The sequence below is a fragment of the Schistocerca gregaria genome, chromosome 6 (assembly GCF_023897955.1).
Source record: "Schistocerca gregaria isolate iqSchGreg1 chromosome 6, iqSchGreg1.2, whole genome shotgun sequence".
NCBI classification, from domain to species: Eukaryota; Metazoa; Arthropoda; class Insecta; order Orthoptera; family Acrididae; genus Schistocerca; species Schistocerca gregaria.
The window spans coordinates 64,346,567-64,368,305 of record NC_064925.1 but is presented as its reverse complement, the minus strand read 5'-3'; the positions used below and the strand labels follow the sequence as shown (position 1 = coordinate 64,368,305).

Genomic DNA, 21,739 nt, shown 5'->3' with positions numbered 1-21,739 from the left:
CTTTTTGCCACTCTGTCGCACCCCCACGTGACCACTCGTCTCGGCTTCGTGCGTCGATCGCCCATAACTGTCTGACAACAGCCGGCAGCAATGGCCGGTCAAGTGACAGCCGGGTTCCATTACACCACCTGCTGCGCTACTATGTGACCGGCGTGCATCTTTAAGGCGATGGGTATTATTCATTGATTTAGCAGGGGGATTCTGTGTGCTAACAAGACTGCATCTGCGCTGGATACAAGTGTGTCCTGCAAGTCCACTAGGACACACGCGGAGATCCCGACAACTTGTGGCGCGCCACTCCATCTGGACGAGACAGACGGTCAGCGCGGCTCAGGTGATCCCAGCGGTATGCGGCAGGCAGCAGGGAAGCCAATCTGCGGCGCGACCCCCCTGACCAGACAAACGGACGGCGCACGGCCTGGAATGCCGACCCAGCTATGTTGGCATGCCTGACACTTCAGGTCCTCACCCTCTGACCGTCTGCCAGCCGAATTTCTGTAACCCCACGGCTGTTCTGCTTGCTGCTCACCTCGTAGCACTCAGCTACGTGGCGCGCGGGCTAGCTGACAAGGACAGCATAACTGTGCCCACGGCTAATTCATGATCTAGAACAATTTATTGGAATATGACCTTACATTCAAATGTGTGGGCTTATGATAACGATCGTGAAAAGAAATTGCTACGGCATTACCACGTGATAGCAAGGATTAAGAGAACTGTCCCGAAGAAAACCGGGTAAGAGGGACCACTTTAATTCTGTAATACCATGTACCATTACAGGCGTAAGTACAAATTTAAGGACGTTGAAGCATATATGACTAGGGAAAGAATGATGCTGCATACGGAAAATTAAGGAGACGTATGGAGAAAAGGCAACCACCTGCATGAATTCAAAGAGCTCAGATGGAAAACCGTTCCTAAACAAAGATGGTAAAGCAGAAAGTTGGAAGGACTGTATAGTGAGACTATATGAGAGAGATGTAGTTCAAGGGTAATATTCTGGAATTGGAAGAGGACGTAGACGAAAATAGGGAGACATATTATTACGTGAAGAATTTGACGAAACACTGAAAGATTGAAAAAAAAGTTCAAATGTATGGGAAATCGTATGGGACTTAACTGCTAAGGTCATCAGTCCCTAAACTGTCACACCTCTTAACCTAAATGATCCTAAGGATAAACACACACACCCATGTCCGAGGGAGGACTCGAACCTCCGCTGGACCAGCCCTAGACCGCTCGGCTAACCCGTGCGGCTGAAAGATTCAAGTCAAAACAAGGCCCTGGGAGTAGATAACATTCCGTTAGAGCTACTGATAGCCTTGGGAGACACAGACATGACCAAATTCTTGTATCTGGTGAATCTATGATACAGGTGAAATACCTCCAGGCTTCAAGAAGGGTATAATATTCCCACGCAAAAAAATAAATAAATAAATAAAAATGAAATAAAAAACAGGTACTGACAGGTGTGAGAATTACTGAACTACCAGTTTAATGTTTAATAACTCACCGTGTAAAATACTAGCATGAATCCTTTATAGGAAGATGAAAAAACTGGTAGAAGCCGACATCGGGGAAGATCAGTTTGAGTTCCGTGGAAATGTAGGAACACTCGAGGCAATATTGACCTTATAACTTGTCATAAAAGATGCATTAAGAGCACGCAAACCTATGTTTGTAGCACTTTCAGACTTTGACAAAGCTTTTCCCAATTTAGACTAGAATACTCTCAAATTCTAAAGGTGGCTGGAGTAAAATACAGGGAGCGAAATGCTATTTACAATTTGTACAGAAGCCAGATGCAGTTATATGAGTCTAGGGCACGAAAGGGAAGTAGTGGTTGGAGAGGTAGTGAGACAGGGTTGTAGTCTATCCCTGATGTTATTCAATCAGTAAATTGAATAAGCAGTAAAGGAAACAAAAGAAAAATTTGGAGGAGGAATTAAAATCCATGGACAATAACAGTTGAACAGAATGGAATATTGAAAGCAGGATATAAGATGAACATCAATAAAAGCAAAACGATGATAATGGAATGCAGTCGAATTAAATCAGGTGATGCTGAGGGAACTAGATTAGGAAATGAGACAATTAAAGTAGTAAATGACTTTTGCTATTTTGGGGATTGTCGAAGTAGAGAGGATGTAATATGTAGACTGGCAATGGCAAGGAAAGCTTTTCTGAAGAAGATAAATCTCTTAACATCGAAAATAGATGTGTCAGGAAGTCTTTTCTGAAAGTATTTGTATTGAGCGCAGCCATGTATGGAAGTGAAACATGGACGATCAATAGTTTAGACAAGAAGAGAATAGATCTTTTGAAATGTGGTGTACAGAAGAATGCTGAAGATTGGATGGGTAGATCACGTAACTAATGAGGACGAAAGACTACATCCCTGTCTTATACACATCTTAATTCGTGCACTATGTTATTTGTCTTCCACTCTATTACCTCTCGGTTCTAGTATATATTTCCTACTATCCGTCTTTCCCTACAGCTTACCCCCATTTTTCTCAGAAATTTGAGCATGTCGCAAAGTTTCACACTGTCAAATGCTTAGTCCAGGTCAGAAAAGCATGTGAACCTGTCTTGGTTTTACACCAGTCTTCTTTCCATTATCAACTGCAACTTCAGGACTATATCTCTGGTGCTTTTACATTTGTCATATAATAGATGATAAATTTCCTTTTCAATTATTCCGTGCCGGCCGAAGTGGCCGGGCGGTTCTAGGCGCTGCAGTGTGGAACGCGAGACCGCTACGGTCGAAGGTCGAATCCTGCCTCAGATGGATTTGTGTGATGTCCTTAGGTTAGTTAAGTTTAACTAGTTCTAAGTTCTAGGGGACTAATGACCTCAGCAGTTGAGTCCCATTGTGCTCAGAGCCATTTGAGCCAATTATTCCGTATATTATAATTGTAAGCAACTTGGATGTATCAGCTGTTAAGTTTATTAGGATATGTGATAATTTCCACACTTGTCGGCTCTTGCCATCTTGGGAATTGTGTAGATGACGTATTTCCGGAAGTCTCACTATCGCCAGTATACTACATGCCAACGTAAATAACCATTTTGTTGTCACTTCCCCCAATTATTTTAGAAATTCCGATGGAATATTATCTATCTCTTCATTTTTTTGATTCATGTGATTTTAAATCTTCCAAAGCACTCCTAAATTCTGATTCTAATATTGGATTCCCTACCTCTTCCCTATTTATTGCTGTTTCTTCTTCTATCACTATCAGATAACTCTTCCCCTCATGGAGGTCGTGAGTGTAACATTTCCCCTAACATCTCTCTCCTCTGCATTTAACAGCAGACTTCCAGTTGCACTCTTAATGTTACCGCTCTTGCATTTAATTTGACAGAAGGTTGTTTTGTCTTTTCCAAATGCTGAGTCAGTCCTTACGACAATAATTTCTTTTTCGTTTTTTTGCATTTTTCGTGCAGCCATTTCGTCATAGCTTCCCTGCACTTCCTGTTTATATCATGACTAACTGACACGTATTTCTGCATTCCTGTATTTCCGTGAACATTTTTGTACTCGCTAATTTCGTCGATCAACTATAGTATTTCTTCTGTTACTCATGATTTAGTCGATGTTACATCCCTTGTATCTACGTTTCTCTCTACTACTTCTGTGACTCCTCCTCGTAGGGACATCCACTGCTTTTCAATTGAACCCCGCCAACCAAGCCATTCCTTATTGCGGTATCTATAAGCCTCTGAGATCTTCAAGCGTATCTCTTTATCTCCCAGTACTTCCTTACCTCCCTGTTTGAGCTTTGATTCTTTCTGACTGGTCTCTTGCTACATCACTGCTACATGGTGATCTGAATCTTTACGCTTTACAATCCAGTATCTAATTTCGGAATCTCTGCCTGACCGTGATATAATCTAAGTGAAATCTTCCTTAGTGTCACGGCCTTTCGAAGTACACACCCTTCTCTTGTGATTCTCGAACGAATTTTCGTTATTACTGTGTGAAATGTATTGCAGAACTCAGATAGCTTTCTCCTGCCTAATTTCTGCTACTAGGCTCATAATATCCTGTAAACATTCCTTCTGCTCCTTCCCCTAAAACCACATTTCACTACCCTATGACTATTATATTTTCATACCCCTTTACATTCTGAATTACCTGTTTAATATGCTCTTATACATTTTCTGTCCCTTCATCCTTTGCTTGCGACGTTTGCATGTTTGCATGATCTATTTTTGTTGGTGTTTGTTTGCTGTCGATTCTGATGAGAACAATATTGCCAGTGATGTGCTCACAGTAACTCACTCCCTGTCCTACCTTCCTGTTCATAACGAATTCTACTTCCATTACTCCATTTTCTGGTGTTGTTCATATTAATCTATACTCATCTGAACAGAAATTCTTGTCTTTTTCTATTTCACTTTACTGACCACCACTGTATCTATATTGAGCCTTAGCATTTACCTTTTCTCATTTTCTAGCTTCACTAACACAGTCAAACTTCTGACATTCCACTCCCTGTAGAACATTATTATGTCTCTGATGGTCATCTCGCTCTTTGCACCACCCTCAATTCACAGAAAAATGTGTAAAAGCCCCAGTACGAAAGCCTCATTAAGGCTGGACGAATATGTTAACATCAACAGAAAAAATAACAAACAGAAAGCAGACCCCATGTGGCCCATTCTGCACATGAGCGGGTCATTGCCATCTAGTATGCATAGGCGAGTTCACACTAAGAGCTCACTTGCACTGTCTATTTCTGTACGACGATAACGATTACGTAATTCTCTTAGTTCCACCCATTATATCACCAGATGGCAGCTCCATTAGATCTCCTTCAGTCGTGGCGGATGGTCCTGTAAAACAACGTTAAGAACTCCTGTAGTATTATCCATGTTACAGAGGGGCTATTCGTGAATTCCTTTTTACTTGCACTGCAAGTATCTGGGTGCTGTCTGGAGGAACATGTAAACTGTGCTGATATAAGCTGTCTTCAGCACATCGATCGAAAAAACGGTTATGGGCGTGAAGATCGGTAGCAGGCTCTGGATCAAGTGCGCTTGTCATCAGAGAGGCCTGAGACGCACCCACAAGTGATGCGCTGCCAACGCCATCTCGACGGTAAGTATTTAGGCCGACGCCGCTCACTGGACGGCCTTACTGATTGACTCATCCATTCTGGCGTCTGTCAGTTTAGTCGCAGGGTGGGGTTAGTTCATCACAGGCGGCGACAGGACATAGCGACGAGATCAGCGGCTATGGTGCGACTAATTTTATTGATGTTACATCACTCTGCAAGAGGGCTATTACTGATGAGCTTGTACCACAAAACATGCTTTCTATTCAAGTAAGTAACAGCTTCCTGTCCATATAAATAAAGAATCGTGTTAATCCACATGTGCATTTGTGCTTCAGAATGGGGATACCGGTCATCAATAACAGTGTCCTCCTTGCTTCCATTCGGTATAAGACTCTACATAAATTACATATCAACCCTACGTTTCTTGCCTGCTTGATCAACTGTCGTGTCTCGTTCCAGTCCTCAGTAGGCAGAAAGCGGCAAAATTTGGAAGCCATCAGACGAACCGCATTTCAGACGTAGCACCAGGTCGCCAACCTCGGTGTGGGGAGGGTGGGGGGTTTGCCGACGTCGTCACACCATCGGTACGGCTCTGAAGGACAGAGACAATGTACAAGACGAATAATTTATAATAGTAAACGACGATGAGAGCAAACTGATATGGACGAAATTCTTATTGTTAGAGACATACTGTCTTCTCGACTGGCCCCTGGCCTCAGCGAAATTAAAGAAACTTTTTATGTCCTCAGGCGTGGATGTTCAAAATTCTGTAAACGGCTACTCTTTTAGTGAAGATGATAATAAAAAAATTAAAACAATTGTGTTGGTCAGACATTCCTATTTATCCTAAGACGCGGGCCGAAGACTATCGCCTTAGCTTTAATTGGATTATTTGTTTGCATGAATATTTCTTCTGGATGTCGTCAGCTGTCTCCTACATCCACCTTTTCGCCTCAATTTACTTATCATATTCTGCTTATTGTCACACTTTATAAAGCATAATAGAGCTATATAGAAGATGTTCCCGCAAAATAAAAACCGCCCATCGGTATTCATACAACTTAGTATCGCTGAATGTCACCCACAAATAAGAAACTACAGCAGTCCAGAGGTCTTACTGGTATAAAGACAGAGTGTCTCGTAAGACAAAAAGCATTACCAGCTTATTTTTAGAGAGATAAAATACACACGATGTTCGTACAATTGATTGTACTTTTAGAAACTTGCCGTTGCTTAAGGAATCTTTCTCCTCTCAATCCTTTTCGTGATCCCATATTCTCCCGTAATCCTTTGTTTGTTCCTTCACCTGCTGTAGCGTCCGCACCGTTCATGTTGGGTTGATTTATATCCACATTCACACATAAATGTGATTGGAAGGTTACTTGTCGCCGTCATTTTGGTTTTGAATCTGTTTAGACTGTCGTATGGCTCAAATGCTCTCAGTATCTTACCCTAGGTGCCTATTCATGGCATTATGGCATCTCCTGATGCTACTGATATTCCCTCACATTCGCTTGTCCGGAATGCCTTCTAATCCTATATCACTTCATTTAACCATACTCGTAAACATAGACTGAAGCAGCACCATTTCTACCACCATGTAAGCCTCTCTTTCCCTTTCTCCTCCCCCACTGCCATTGGCAGACAACTCCCGCCATCCGAATGGTAAAGTAACAGGGTATCTTTTGGCATACACAGACTAGATAGTCTCTTAATTAAAAGTCATATGTCCGTAATGCAATGACTTATTTTTTCTGCATCCTCAGGCAGTTGATATATTTCTTATTCGCCCGCCTTAAGGGTTAGTTTTCAACTCTAATACGAGAATGGTGCTGCAGATTCTGATCTACCTGTAAAGCTTTGAGACTCACTCCTGAATGATGTAACGTTCTTTCGCATAAATTTAATTCAAGCTTAAAAATAGAGTGACAGTAAGGGCTCCAGTCCTTCTTTAGATGATCACCATCGTTCCCAGCACGCCAGGAATTGCTCTGTTCGTCGTTGGTCTCGTTCTTGCAGGATCATTTTCTGTCCACAGGGATGTCGGAGATATGATGTTTTACAGGATTCCTGATATTCACAATACACTCGTGAAATGGTCGTACGCGAAAATTCCCCCCTTGATGACTACCTCGGAGATGCTGTGTCTCATTTCTCGTGCGTCGACTATAACACCACGTTCAAACTCACTTGATTTTTGATAACCATCCATTATAGCAGCAGTAACCGATCTAACACTGCGCCAGACATTTTTCTTCTTATACAGGCGTTGCCGACCGCAGCGCCTTATAATGCCTGTTTACATATCTCTGTATTTGAATTCGCATGCCTATACCAGATTCTTTGGCGCTTCACTGCATAGCTGCATTCGTATGCTATCATTTGCGGATTCCACGAGACACAGTACACTCCATATCCAGTGTTCCATCAACACAGTGCTGGTCTTCCCTATTGACTTGACCATTGAATAGAATTACGTCTCTTTAAATCGTTCCGTATATTACCAAAACAGAAAATTTTCTTCAACAGCACGAGCCCAGTGTCTTACATTTCTGCCGTGTTGTAGCTTTGGGTTTTGTCGTTTACGTTCTCATTCCCACGGTCAAGGACAATATAAGACCATACCTCAAACTAGACACCTATAAAATACATCGACTACTGTTAGATTGTGACACATCTGAGGCTGAATGTATCCTTTAGTGTGTCAACGACTGTCCATTTAGTGCAAATATTGTACCATGGCCACGTTTCAGTTCATTAATCCGAAAATAAATTGCTGTGAATATTGGTGCAGCAGGCGCATGACCTTAATTTTTATTTTTGATGTGTGCATTTGTACACATCTTAATAATAGTATGTTAGTATCAGGATATGGAGCTGCGGATCCATCTTGTTCACAATGCTGTTGGTCACATTGGATGGAGTACCAGTTCCGACTCTCACGAACGAGTGTCTCGTCACACGAGTAACAAATCAGTCATCTGGGAACGTCTTCGTCGAGTGATGTCTAGTGATCAAATGGATTCTAATGCAACAGGTATACTGTAGCGAATCGAAAAGGAAGTAACAGGAGTTAGTCAGGTTTTTTTTTCCGTCAACTCCGTCGAACACCACACTAAACACACCACTACTTATCTTACTCACTTGACAATTCCAATAGCAGCGTTAACAGAATTATCAGTTCTGAGATACTTCACAATAATTGCCATCATTTCATTGAAATTTGCACGAAATACAATTTTTCTCTTGTAATTCCATAGCCACCTGGCGTGTAAGTGACGTCAAAAGAGTAACTATAGCGGAAGCATGAATTAACAACTGTAAACAACAGGTGTGCATTCGGTCAGGTTGATGTGTGCAGGCAGTGTTAAGTAGTATGTCAGCGTTGTTCTGCCACAAATCGCAATAAAACAATGTGTATAAATCAAGAGTTCAAGCCATTCTCCAGAATGCTCTGAAGCAGATAAAAGGTGCGTGCAAAGCTTAGGTCGCACACCCTGACTCTAGAGCAAGAAGAGTGTCGCGTGGACACCTGTTGCAACTTGACTGAAATGCAGAACTCGGGCATTTCTTTTCAGGGAAATGCCATAGGTGACAAGGCATGGTGTTATCCGCGTTAATCTAACACAAAACGAGAAGGTGCAGGAATTCACATTAGAGATTAATGCTTTGAGTACGTAACCGTTATCCAACCCAAGTGACACGTGAGCTGAACAACATCCCAATGTAAGCCGGTTCTGACTGTTTCACATGGTTGTGTGAGCCTTTTGTGACTTGTTCTCATAGAGAATATACATAACATCTCAAGCATTGAAACCACCGTCGTAACTATTATCTATTTGTATTAATGCCATCTCACTAGTTTTCGGAGTGTCAGGGTACGATACGTGACGTGCTCAAAGAAACATTTTATATTCAGTTTAAGTATTTTAAATAATATTTTTAACAACATAGCTGTCAGCAACTGACTACCTTTTCCCTAACATTAAATTACGTGTTGCTTTAAACCATATTCTAGAGTGATGCGACAGCGGAGGTACGGTTCACAGTGAAACATCTCGAAACGTGTTCTGTTTGAAGCGAAAGGCAGACTGCTGTGCCGCGTATTTATCTGTTTGCAGAGAAGCGGTCGTGACCTGCAACGAATTGGAGCGTCTCATTCAGTAAACACCCGACTTATCTCGAAACATGTCCTGTTGCAAACCGTAATAAGCATAATATTTGTACGCTGCTCTGTTCTATCACTCTCGAATACTTTTAAATAATGGTGTACATCATCATTTAAACTACGCAGTTGTTTAAATGTATCCGTAGCTAAAAGCTATCTCAAGGAACATACAGAAACAAACTTTGTTTCATTACCTGACTGTTTTTTTCTGAAACTCAATCATGGTATCTCCTGCTGTTCCGAAAATACAGGTAAAGTCACCTAAACAGATAACTTCCAATATTTACGGTGCCAATTAAGACATCGAATTTACGTTTTCACCAAGGTGAAGTATAACGAAGATGAATCGTAAGCTGTATATCATCTGGACATTGCTAAATTAATTGAAAGAATTGTGATATCAATATCACTGTTTTAAAATGGAGCTCTAATAATTTCTTTGCTGTTACCGTTCATCTGGAAAAAGAGTATCGCGAGATGTTGGAGAGAGTGTCACTGAAATACAGGATTTGCGCTGGACATCATTAAAAGAAAGGTGTTTTTCGTTGCGGCGGAATATTCTCACGAAATTCCAATAGCCAACTTTCTCTTACGAATGCGAAAATATTTTGTTGACACCGATCTACATAGGAAAAAACGATGACCATGATAAAATAAGGGAAATCAGAGCTCATACGGAAAGCTGTCGTTCTCTCTGCGCGCTATACGATATTGGAATAAAAGAGAATTGTGAAGGTGTTTCGATGAACCCTCAGCCAGGGACTTAAATGTGATTTGCTAAATAACCATGTAGTTGTAGATGTAAATGAAACATTTGAAACATAACCTAAATACCTATTGCACTAGGGTAAAATAATGGAGATGAAAATTTAAATTGAAGGCGGGTTTATAAGTAAAACGAAACTAGATAAAAATGTGAAATAGAGATAAGTAAAGCAAGAATGTGGACGAAAAAGCAGGGCGATAAAAAAATAGAAATGAGGTGGAACTTAACACATAAAATTAATGAAAAACACGTAGATAAGGATTTCAAGCGGAGAAAGAACGACAGGAAGAAAAATGAGAGCAAACGAAAATGTTGATATTATGTTTGAAAGTAAGTTAAAAAAGGAATGGAATTAAAAAATTACCTTCAAATCAGTTAAATGAATAAAAATGATGATCAAAGCCACTTCGATAAAGATATAAACATAAAAATAAAAAATTGTGTCTCTGACAAAATTCCAACACACATCCTCCACACATCCTCAGCTCTGATCCTGTCGGTTGCATCATGCAACCCAACTGTGCAAAACAACTTTTTTAAGGCTACTGAGTTGACACCAAATTCGGAATTTTTTCGTCTGTTACTGTCAAACGAGGGCCTACCAGGCTGCATGACTGCAGTGTGTGGTACATGGTATCTCAAATCACCGTATTGATAGTTTCAAAATATTAATCACATCTCTGGGGACCTTTTCTTGTGAGGGGTAGGCGACGCTTGGGGTTGGGTGAAGAGCGACGCCACTGACAAAGGATGACGGGAAACGAGTTATATGGAGTCATGAATCATGCTATAGACCGTGGGAATCCGATTTGGGTTTGGCGAATGCCTGGAAAACGCTACCTGCCATCATGTGCAGGGCCAACAGTAAAGTGCGGAGGTGCTGGTGTTACGGTATGGGGCTCTTTTCCGTGGTTTTGGTCCTGTCCTCTTATTGCGTTTAAGAATAAGTTGCATGCGGAAGGACAGGAACACATTTAGCAGTACTGTGTACAGTACAGAGTATTTAGGAGATGACTTACGAGCATAACATTGCACCGTAGTTTCTGTGAGGCAATGGTTTGTGGACAACGATATTCCTGGAATGGACTGATCTGAATCCCGTGAAAAACCATTGGGCTGAGTTAGAACGTCAACTTTGCTCCAGACTCCAGCGATGAACCTTCCTGTCTTCTCTGCTTATGGATTTTGCGAAAGAATGTGCGGCCATGCCTCTAGGGACCTTCTACCACCTCATTGTAATTACAACCAGCAAAGTTCAACCAGTCATAAGAGCGAAAGTTTGACACACCCCACATTAATTTCAAGTAATAGGTGGCCGTATATTCTTGATCAGATTGGACCCGCGCCGAGTATACACGAGGTCTACGGCGTCTTCTCAGGGTTCGCGCGGCTTCCCCCGTCGTGGGTTCGAGTTGTCTCTCGGGCACGGGTGTGTCTGTTTTCCTTAGCGTAAGTTAGTTTACGTAGTGTGTAAACTTGGGGACCGATAACCTCAGCAGTTTGGTCCCATATGAACTTACCACAAATAAAAAAATAAAAATAAATAAATAAAAATCAGATACGGGAGGAAAGGAAAACCAGCGATATGTCAAACTTTTTTCCTCCTTTTCTGGTGTACTTGTTTTCTTATTTAAGTATCAGACTGTTTAACGCTAAAAGTAAATAAATACCAAATTTCAAAATCTGTAGCGCGTTCGCGTTTGTTTACTATATTTCGGAGAGTAAAACACAGTTAATTAGTGCTTCCCTTCTTTGAACTTTTTCGATATCCTCCTTCACTCCTATCTGGTAAGGATCCCACACCGCGCAGCAGTATTCTAAAAGAGGACGGACAACTGCAGTTTAAGCAGTCTCCTTAGTAGATCTGTTACATTTTCTAAGTGTCCTACCAACAAATATCAGTCTTAATTTATCTTTCCCTTCAACATTTTTTAAGTGTTCCTTCCACTTTCAGTTCTTCGTAATTGTAATTCCTAGGTATTAAGTTGAATTTGCGGCCTTTAGATTTGACTGATTTATCATGTAACCAAAGCTTAATGGATTCTTTTTAGCACTCATGTGGATTTCAGACTTTCCATTATTTAGGGTCAAATGTCAATTTTCGCACTGTACAGATATATTTTCTAAATCGTTTTTCCATATGTTTCGTTATTGTGATGAAGTTATTAGTCGATAAACGACAGCACCATCTGCAAGCAACCTAAGACGGCTGCTGAGATTGTCTTCCCGATCGTTTATACAGATAAGGAACAGCAAAGGGTCTGTGGCACTATTTTGAGGACGCCACAAATCATTTCTGTTTAACTCGATGACTTTCCGTCAGTTAGTACGGACTGTGACCTCTCTGACAGGAAATCACGAATCCAGTCACAAAACTGAGACGATATTCCACAGGCACACTATTTCACTACAAACCGTTTGTGTGGTACAGTGTCAAAAGCCTTCAGGAAATCCAGTATTAGGCAAGCAATCTAAAATCGCTAGTCAACAGCACTCAACACGTCTTGCGAATAAATAGCTAGTTGTGTTTCACAGGAACGATGTTTTCTAAACCGTTATTGAGTCTTTGTCAGTAGATCGTTCTCTTTAATTCATAATGTTCGAAAACAACATATGTTCAAAAATCCTGCTGCATATCTAAGTTAATAATATGAGCCTGTAATTTAGTAATTTAATGGATTATTCCAACTACCTTTCTTGAATATTGGTGTGACCTGTGCAACTTTCCAGTCTTTGGGTACGGATCTTTCGTCAAGCGAGCTGTTGTATATGATCGTTAAGTATGGAACTATTGCATCAGAATACTCTGAAAGGAACCTAATTGGTATACAGTCAGGACCAGACTGATTTAGGTTTAGGTTGCTTCTCTAGGTTGCTTCTCTAGGTTTAGGTTGCTTCTCTACGCCGGGCATATTTATTTCTATGTTACTCATGTCGGCAGCTGTTCTTGATTCGATTTCTGGAATATTTACTTCGTCTTCTTTTGTCAAGGCATTTCGCAAGGCTGTGTTTAGTAACTCTGCTTTGGCAGCACTATCTTCGATACTATCTTCATTGCTGTCGCGCAGAGAAGGCACTGATTGTGATTTGTATGACGATTACAGTGTAAAAGAATTGTACATCTGGTAACAAAACTACATTTTTCACAGCATTGCACAAATATAAATAGAATATCTCGTCTTCTGTTTTTTTTAATTCATGGATCGGAATTTTCAAATAATTGAATATAATAATACACAAATATAATGAAATTCATATTCACAATAATTACGATTGGAAAGAGAATGTTATAAAGAGGAAATGAAGCAATGAGAAAGTTCATACGAGGTTAAAATGACGTGACAAAGGAACAGAAATTAAAAAAAAACTACATTTAACCCTATTTGCTGAATAACAACGGTGATCAAAGTCATTTTCATAAAGATTTAAAAATAAAATCAGTTTGGCACCTGACGAAATTCGAACCCTCATCCTCCTGCATGCGAAGCTGTAATCCTAGCCATTACACCACAAAATCAAATAATCCAAAGCTACTTTTGCAACGCTATTGAGTGTCACACAAAGCTTGAATTTACTTCTGTCAGGTACTCGCAAGAGTCCCCACCACGGTGAATGACTGCATTGCGTGGTACCTGGAATGTTAATCTACATCACTGTATACATAGTTTCAAAAAGTTGATAGCGCATCTGGGGACGTCTCCTTTGAGTACGTGATGTTTGCCAAGCTTTTGTTTAGCTGTCGTGGTTCCTTCACTTTTACACTTCACTGTCACAGTACCAAGAGCCATCTTGGGCAACTTTAGGACTGGAATGTCCCTTATGGATTTATTACTCAGGTGACACCTCAGTGCCTAGTCCATGGAGCTATCCTGCCAACTCATTCTGCTGTCTGTGCTTTTCTACTGTGAATACAATACTCCTACCCTCTTTTTATACTCGCGTGTCTACAGCTCGTGAAATCTTGACGTCAGTTCTGCACTACATAGGGCTGTCCGAGTGCCTTTGATCAAAGATGGTGCAACTACTGTGGAGACTGTGGAGGTTACATACCCCATTTCTTGTTTATCCTAGGTGATGTAATCAGATCCATATGAGTTCACAAACATTCGTGTAAGACAGTCACGATTTTGGTATTCAAGGTAGAAAATTCTGGAATAGTGAAATTTGTCCGAAGCTGTGAATTGTAAAACTCCTACGTATCTATCTATTTAAGATCTATAATACTTGCATCTCAATTATTGTAACCTCGTTTCAAAACCCGAAGCAGGTGCCATTACCTTTGTTATCAATGTAGCTATGGCATACATAACAAGTCTACTTTTAAGGACTGTCTCACAATTAATCTCGGTGTTAATGTGTGGTTTATCATCTCCACGGAAGTGTGGAGTGCGAATTAATACCCATGTAGTCATGCTGCGATCAATGTTTGATACTGGCGCCTGATGTCCGGACAGGAACTGTGTTAGTTTCTCCGAGGCAGTCAAGAAGCGCCATTACCACATTTTAGCAATTCAAACCGAAACTTCACAGATAAGCTGTAGAAAAATCGACTGATTAGTTCAGATATCGTCAAGTAATATCACTACTGCCATTCACTATTACAGTGTGCGTATTGTGGTGAAGTGATTCAAAAATACTCGAATAGTCTTCTGTCACTGCTAATTAACTTACAACGGAAGGTACGACAATAGTGTGTGATCTATACTACCATATAAAGACAAGTCGCAGTTTAACGTTATCACCAGAAATCTCGAAAAGCTTTAGACCGATTTATCTTTTTCTTCAAAAATCAGGGAAATTTCTTGATCCATTTAATTGTCTCTAACAAAGGTTGGATAGACATGCTCTCCATATATACACGGCATCAAGTGGTAGTTTAATGTTGTTACCGACGAAATATCGACAAGTTCCTCAGTTTACTTCAGATTATTAGATGAACGTTTATGACGGATGCGGGCTACGATTCCAGAACATTTATTTTCTGTAAGTATGTACATAAATGGAAGAGTTTATTAGCAAAAATCTCCAAAATTATTTAAAAAGTTTACGTCGTAGTTTTACATGATACTCTAATAAAAGTCTAGATAGGCATATGCTACAGATCTTAAATATAAACTGCAACGTTGTTAGCAAATATCTGGAAATGTTCTTGACCGATTTTATTCAAATTTTCATACAATACTCTACAAACGTTGGAACGGATACAGAATATATTTTTTTTATATACGTGGTAAGGGGTTAAGTTGTTGTCAAAAATTTCTAATTTTTCTTGACCTATTTACTTCAAACTTTTACACGATACTCTAACAAACATTTCGACACGCATAGGCTACATTCTTTTCACTTTATTTAATACATAAATCTATACGTATTATAAAAGAGAAACATTGTTAGCATAGATCTGGAAATGTTTTTGAATTAATTATTTCAGATTTTTACACCACACCCTAACAAACATTTGGCCAGGAGCAGACTACACAATTTTAAAAATATATGTAAAGGTGAAACGTTGTTAGCAAACTCCCGAAAAGTTCTTGACTGATTATTTCAAATTATTACACAGTACGCAAAATTTTTTTTTAAATACATGTGGTATATTATATATGTGTGACATAATATGCAAAATTTCGAAAAGTACTTAATCTATTCAATTCATATTTCTGCACAATACTTTAATAAACATTCAAATGATATGTTGTTGTTGTTGTGGTCTTCAGTCCTGAGACTGGTTTGATGCAGCTCTCCATGCTACTCTGTCCTGTGCAAGCTTCTTCATCACCCAGTACCTACAGCAACCTACATCCTCCTGAATCTGCTTAGTGTATACATCTCTTGGTCTCCCTCTACGATTTTTACCCTCCACGCTGCCCTCCAATGCTAAATTTGTGATCCCTTGACGCCTCAAAACATGTCCTACCAACCGATCCCTTCTTCTAGTCAAGTTGTGCCACAAACTTCTCGTCTCCCCGATCCTGTTCAATACCTCCTCATTAGTCACGTGATCTATCCACCTTAGCTTCATCATTCTTCTGTAGCACCACATTTCGTAAGCTTCTATTCTCTTCTTGTCCAAACTAGTTATCGTCCATGTTTCACTTCCATACATGGCTACACTCCATACAAATACTTTCAGGAACGACTTCGTGACACATAAATCTATACTCGATGTTAACAAATTTCTCTTCTTCAGAAACGCTTTCCTTGCCATTGCCAGTCTACATTTGATATCCTCTCTACTTCGACCATCATCAGCTATTTTACTTCCTAAGTAGCAAAACTCCTTTACTACTTTAAGTGTCTCATTTCCTAATCCAATTCCCTGAGCATTACCTGATTTGACTACATTCCATTATCCTCGTTTTGCTTTTGTTGACGTTCATCTTATATCCTCCCTTCAAGACGCTGTCCATTCTGTTCAACGGCTCTTCCAGGTCCTTTGCTGTCTCTGTCAGAATTACAATTATTTTAATACCTACTCCGAATTTTTCTTTTGTTTCCTCTGCTTGCTCAATATACTGATTGAATAACATCGGGGAGAGGCTACAACCCTGTCTCACTCCTTTCCCTACCACTGCTTCCCTTTCATGCCCCTTGACTCTTATAAATGCCATCTGGTTTCTGTACAAATTGTAAATAGCCTTTCGCTCCCTGTATTTTACCCCTGCCACCTTCAGAATTTGAAAGAGAGTATTCCAGTCAACGTTGTCAAAAGCTTTCTCCAAGTCTACAAATGCTAGAAAGGCAGGTTTGCCTTTACTTAATCTTTCTTCTAAGATAAGTCGTAAGGTCAGTATTCCCTCACGTGTTCCAGCACTTCTACGGAATCCAAACTGATCCTCCCCGAGGTTCGCATCTACCAGTTTTTCCATTCGTCTGTAAAGAATTCGCATTAGTATTTTGAAGCTGTGACTTATTAAACTGACAGTACGGTAATTTTCACATCTGTCAGCACCTGCTTTCTTTGGGATAGGAATCATTATATTCTTCTTGAAGTCTGAGGGTACTTCGCCTGTCTCATACATCTCGCTCACCAGCTGGTAGATTTTTGACATGACTGGCTCTCCCAAGGCCGTCAGTAGTTCTAATGGAATGTTGTCTACTCCCGGGGCCTTGTTTCGACTCAGGTCTTTCAGTGCTCTGTTAAACTCTTCACGCAGTATCTTATCTCCCATTTCGTCTTCATCTACATCCTTTGCCATTTCCATAATATTGTCCTCAAGTACATCGCCCTTGTATAAACCTTCTATATACTCCTTCCACCTTTCTGCCTTCCCTTCTTTGCTTAGAACTGGGTTGCCATCTGACCTCCTGATATTCATACAAGTGGTTCTCTTCTCTCCAAAGGTCTCTTTAATTTTCCTGTAGGCAGTATCTATCTTACCCCTAGTGAGATAAGCTTCTACATCCTTACATTTGTCCTCTAGCCATCCCTGCTTAGCCATTTTGCACTTCCTGTAGATCTCATTTGTGAGACGTTTGTATTCCTTTTTGCCTTCTTCATTTACTGCATTTTTATATTTTCTCCTTTCATCAATTAAATTCAATATTTCTTCTGTTACCCAAGGATTTCTAACAGCCCTCGTCATTTTACGTACTTTATCCTCTGCTGCTTTCACTACTTCATCCCTCAGAGCTACCCATTCTTCTTCTACTGTGTTTCGTTCCCCCATTCCTGTCAATTGTTCCCTTATGCTCTCCTTGAAACTCTGTACAACCTGTGGTTCTTTCAGCTTATCCAGATCTCATGTCCTTAAATTCCCACCTATACATTTCTTAGTGCTGTACAAGTTTTCTGTTAAAATCGACTCTGAGGAAAGAAATTTTGTGCCGTTATGTGAAACTGTTGGGTTTTGTTTCCTTTCTGGCAGTCCGTTTTAACTACAATACCAAGGCATTTCAACCATTACACAAATTCTTCCTCCTATACTTAACCTTTCTCCTTATATATCGGTTACTCTGCTTTGGGTTGCCAAGCACAATTTCTGTGGCGTTCCGGCAGATATTTGCAGTTTAGAGTCAGTCAACAAAATTCCTCCTCATTGCGTCTTTCATATGACGCCCTACATCGACGGAAAACATCTATCTGTTTTCCTTTACAACAAAATGTTTTTAAGTTGGAATTTTATATCCGCATTCGATACAGCACTGCCAAGAATTGGGACCACATTGCATACTCTCAGAGGCTGAACCGATTGTCATTTGGCAAGTTTTTTCCGTAAATGGTAATGTAGCGCATTATTCGTTTTATTGACATGTATTACGAGGAACAATAAATCACGAAGAATTAACAGCACTCGAGTAGCGACCAAATACCGCTGAATACTTCAGCAGTCAGGGTGAACTAGGGCAGTGCTTTCGTTGCTGGAGTACTGGTTATTCTTCGTGTTTTACTGTTCCTGTTACATAAATAATAACACATATTGCACTAGACCAATCTAGCGCCGCTCTGTCGAATAAGCACGTAAATTTTTGCTTTAAACATCATTTTGTTTGTAACGGGAAAAAACCGACGTTTTCCAGCGACGCTGAGCTTCGCATTAAATACGTGATGAGCAGTATTAGTTTGAGCTGACTCCAGCTAGACGCTACAGAAAGGCAGTTGGAATTACCTGCCGAAACACGAGGTAAGATGCGCCTGACGACTTTAGAGAGACAAAGTGCATAATCTTAAACAAAATGTCTATACGCAACAACGTACTGTTTCGTTTCATCCCTCCCAGCCGATTTTAAGAGGAAACGCGAAAGTTGTACTTACGGCTTGTCGGCTTACGGTTAGAAAATTACTACGGAACCTGAATCGTCCGAAACTTCGTAATCCCACCCATATGCAGATTAAAATCATGCGAAATACTGCCACTGAAGCTAGTATCCTCACAGATCCAGCACTTGTTGACGTCTCTCTCATAGCACTTACACCAATGATCCCAACCGATTTACCCATTCGTTTTAAGCAATTTCCGCTTCCAATCAAGGTTTCCTTGGCCACATCAATAAACAGGGCTCATAAAGGAGCGTTTGGGCTGGGGGGGGGGGGGGGGGGGGGGGGTAGGTGAACAGAGAGCAGGTAGGAAATGACCATAGAGAGGGAGGAGGAGAAGTGGAAACAAGAGTGAGAAGGGGAAGAACGATAGAGAGAGCGAAAGGAGGAAGTGATGGACAAAGAAAGAGGGGAGGAGGAAGGCTTAGAGAATGAGAGGGGGGAGGAGATGGACATAGAGAGGGGGAAAATATTAGGATGTACATCCACTTGCCATAAATGTTTAGCAATTAGGAATCATTGCCGCCTTCACTATTATGAATTAAGAAGACAAAAAAGTTATCCATCGTCCGGGGACGTCACGCTAGTACTATGTGACGTTTACGATTGCCTAAATCCGGCATGAAATCGAGTCACAAATTTCTTTAGGTGGGCCTCTTACAAGTTAAATCACGTGTTGGTCGTCAGATCCTACAGCTCTTACAAATAACGTGAATACTGATTGGCACATTTTAACTGCATCTAATAGTCCATAATACTGTGTATGGATGCGTTCTGATCATATGGTGGGCTAGCCCTGTGAACACCGCGTTTATTATACTGGCAGTTGTGTGTGTCCACAGATGACGCTGAAAGGGAAACACTTTGATCACCAGTAATTTTGTAATTAAGATCCAAGTTCAAACTTGTGGTAACTTGCATTAGTGGTCGTACATCATAGTAGAAAAACAGTCCCGAAACGTAACAGAACCACCTATGGCCTGAACTACAACGCCAAAACACTGCGTAAGACATCAATAGGCTGTCGGTACAGTCGAATCCTGTATTAACAGAAAACAGGCAGATTCACTACTCATCGAAGCACGTTGCAAGCCTGGCTAACTTCTGTATGGTTTGGCTCATAATGTTACGAAAGAAACTGGATTATTTGGACTTCCATGAAATGGCGGCATGTCTCGTTGTCGGCAATGAAATCAGTTACATCGACGAAGTGTGACATTCGTCTGTGCTCCCGATCTTTTAGGTACGTTTTACCACCATTGTGGTTATTTGACTTCGTGTGGTAGAACATTGCTTCTAGGCACATTACACACTGTGCACTGATGAACTACGAATCATTGTGGTCAGAGGGAGGTCCAGTTAATGTCTGCTATTCTGTCGCGACCTTAGCAGTGGTGACAGTGTCATCGGTGGATACCGGAGACGACCGACATCGGCCTTAGAGGGCTGACGTCTCCAAATCACTACGTCGCTGCGTACCCAATCACATCGCCCAAATTTACAGACTTCGTACGACGATCGGTAAAATTCAGATCATTTTGCATTCTTCGGTCAAACCAACATACGATCTCACACATGAGATATGGAGTGTTGCAAATCGATACGTGTAGTACCAGGAAGAGCCAGTTTGTAGCATCCACAGAATGAATATACACACATCAAAAAAGAGTTTTGCGTCATCCCAGTTCCCAGAACTCCTGAAGACAGACGTTGTCTGTGGACGTTGTATCACAGACGCAGTCCCTCTGACTGTTCAGAGATGTCACTAAACCCGCCCAAAGGTGTAAACAACCATGCATCTGAAGCGCCTATTAGACGGAGTGGAGCCAACAGCCCATCAGTTCCAGTCATTCCACTAGGAAGGAGCTACCCGGTTCGTGTTCTCTGTAGTTCTACCATACCAAGACGGTCAATACCGCGATTCGATCGTGTCCGCATTGTTACTCTGTGCCAGGCAGGGCTCTCAAAAAGAGAAGTGTCCAGGCGTCTTGGGGTGAACCAAAGCGATGTTTTTCGGACATGGAGGAGATACAGGGAGACAGTAGCTGTCGATGACATGCCTCACTCAGGCCACCCTAGGGCTACTAGTGCAGTGGATGACCGCTGTCTACCCATTATGGTTCGGTGGAACCCTGACAGCAACGCCAACATGTCGAATAATGCTCTTCGTGCAGCCACAGGACGTCGTGCTACGACTCAAACTGTGGGCAATAGGCAGCATGATGCGCACCTTCACTCCCGACGTCCACTTCGAGGCCCATCTTTGCAAGCACGACAGCAACAACTTGCCGAATGGACGGCTCAGGATTGGCATCACATTCTCTTCACCGATGAGTGACGCATATGCCTTCAACCAGACAAAAGTCCGAGGCGTGTTTGGAGGCAACCGGGTCAGGCTGAACGACCTAGACGCGCTGTTCAGATAGTGCACGAAGGTGAAGTTTCCCTGCTGTTTAGGGGTGGCTTTAAGTGGGGCTGACGTACGCCGCTAGTGGTAATGGAGGGCGTCGTAACGGCTGTACGATACGTGAATGCCATCCTCCGACTGAAAGTGCAACGGTATCGGCAGCATACTGGCCTGGCATTCGTCTTCATGGACGACATTTCGCACCCCCATCGTGTTCATCTTGTGAATGACTTCCTTCAGGATATCGTCATCGCTCGACTAGAGTGGACAGCATGTTCTCCAAGCATGAACCTGTCGAATATGCCTGGGATAGATTGATAAGGGCTGTTTATGAACGACGTGATCCACGAACCACTCTGAGGGACCTAGGCCGAATCGGCGTTGAGGAGAGGGACAAGCTGGACCAACAGTGCCTTGATGAACTTGTGGGTAGTATGACACGACGAACAGAGGCATGCATGAATGCAAGACGACCCGCTACTGGGTATCGGAGGTACCGGTGTGTACAGCAGTTGGTACCACCGTCTCTGAAAGTCTCGTTGCATGGTGCCACATGCAATGTGTGGTTTTCATT

General features: G+C 41.4%; 1 protein-coding gene across 1 annotated transcript in view; it reads right to left on the bottom strand.

Annotated features, from left to right (window-relative positions):
- The window catches only part of LOC126278521 (uncharacterized), a 351,012-nt gene that overhangs the window by 275,459 nt on the left and 53,814 nt on the right, over positions 1-21,739 (bottom strand). The gene's annotated exons all lie outside the window — the stretch shown is intronic.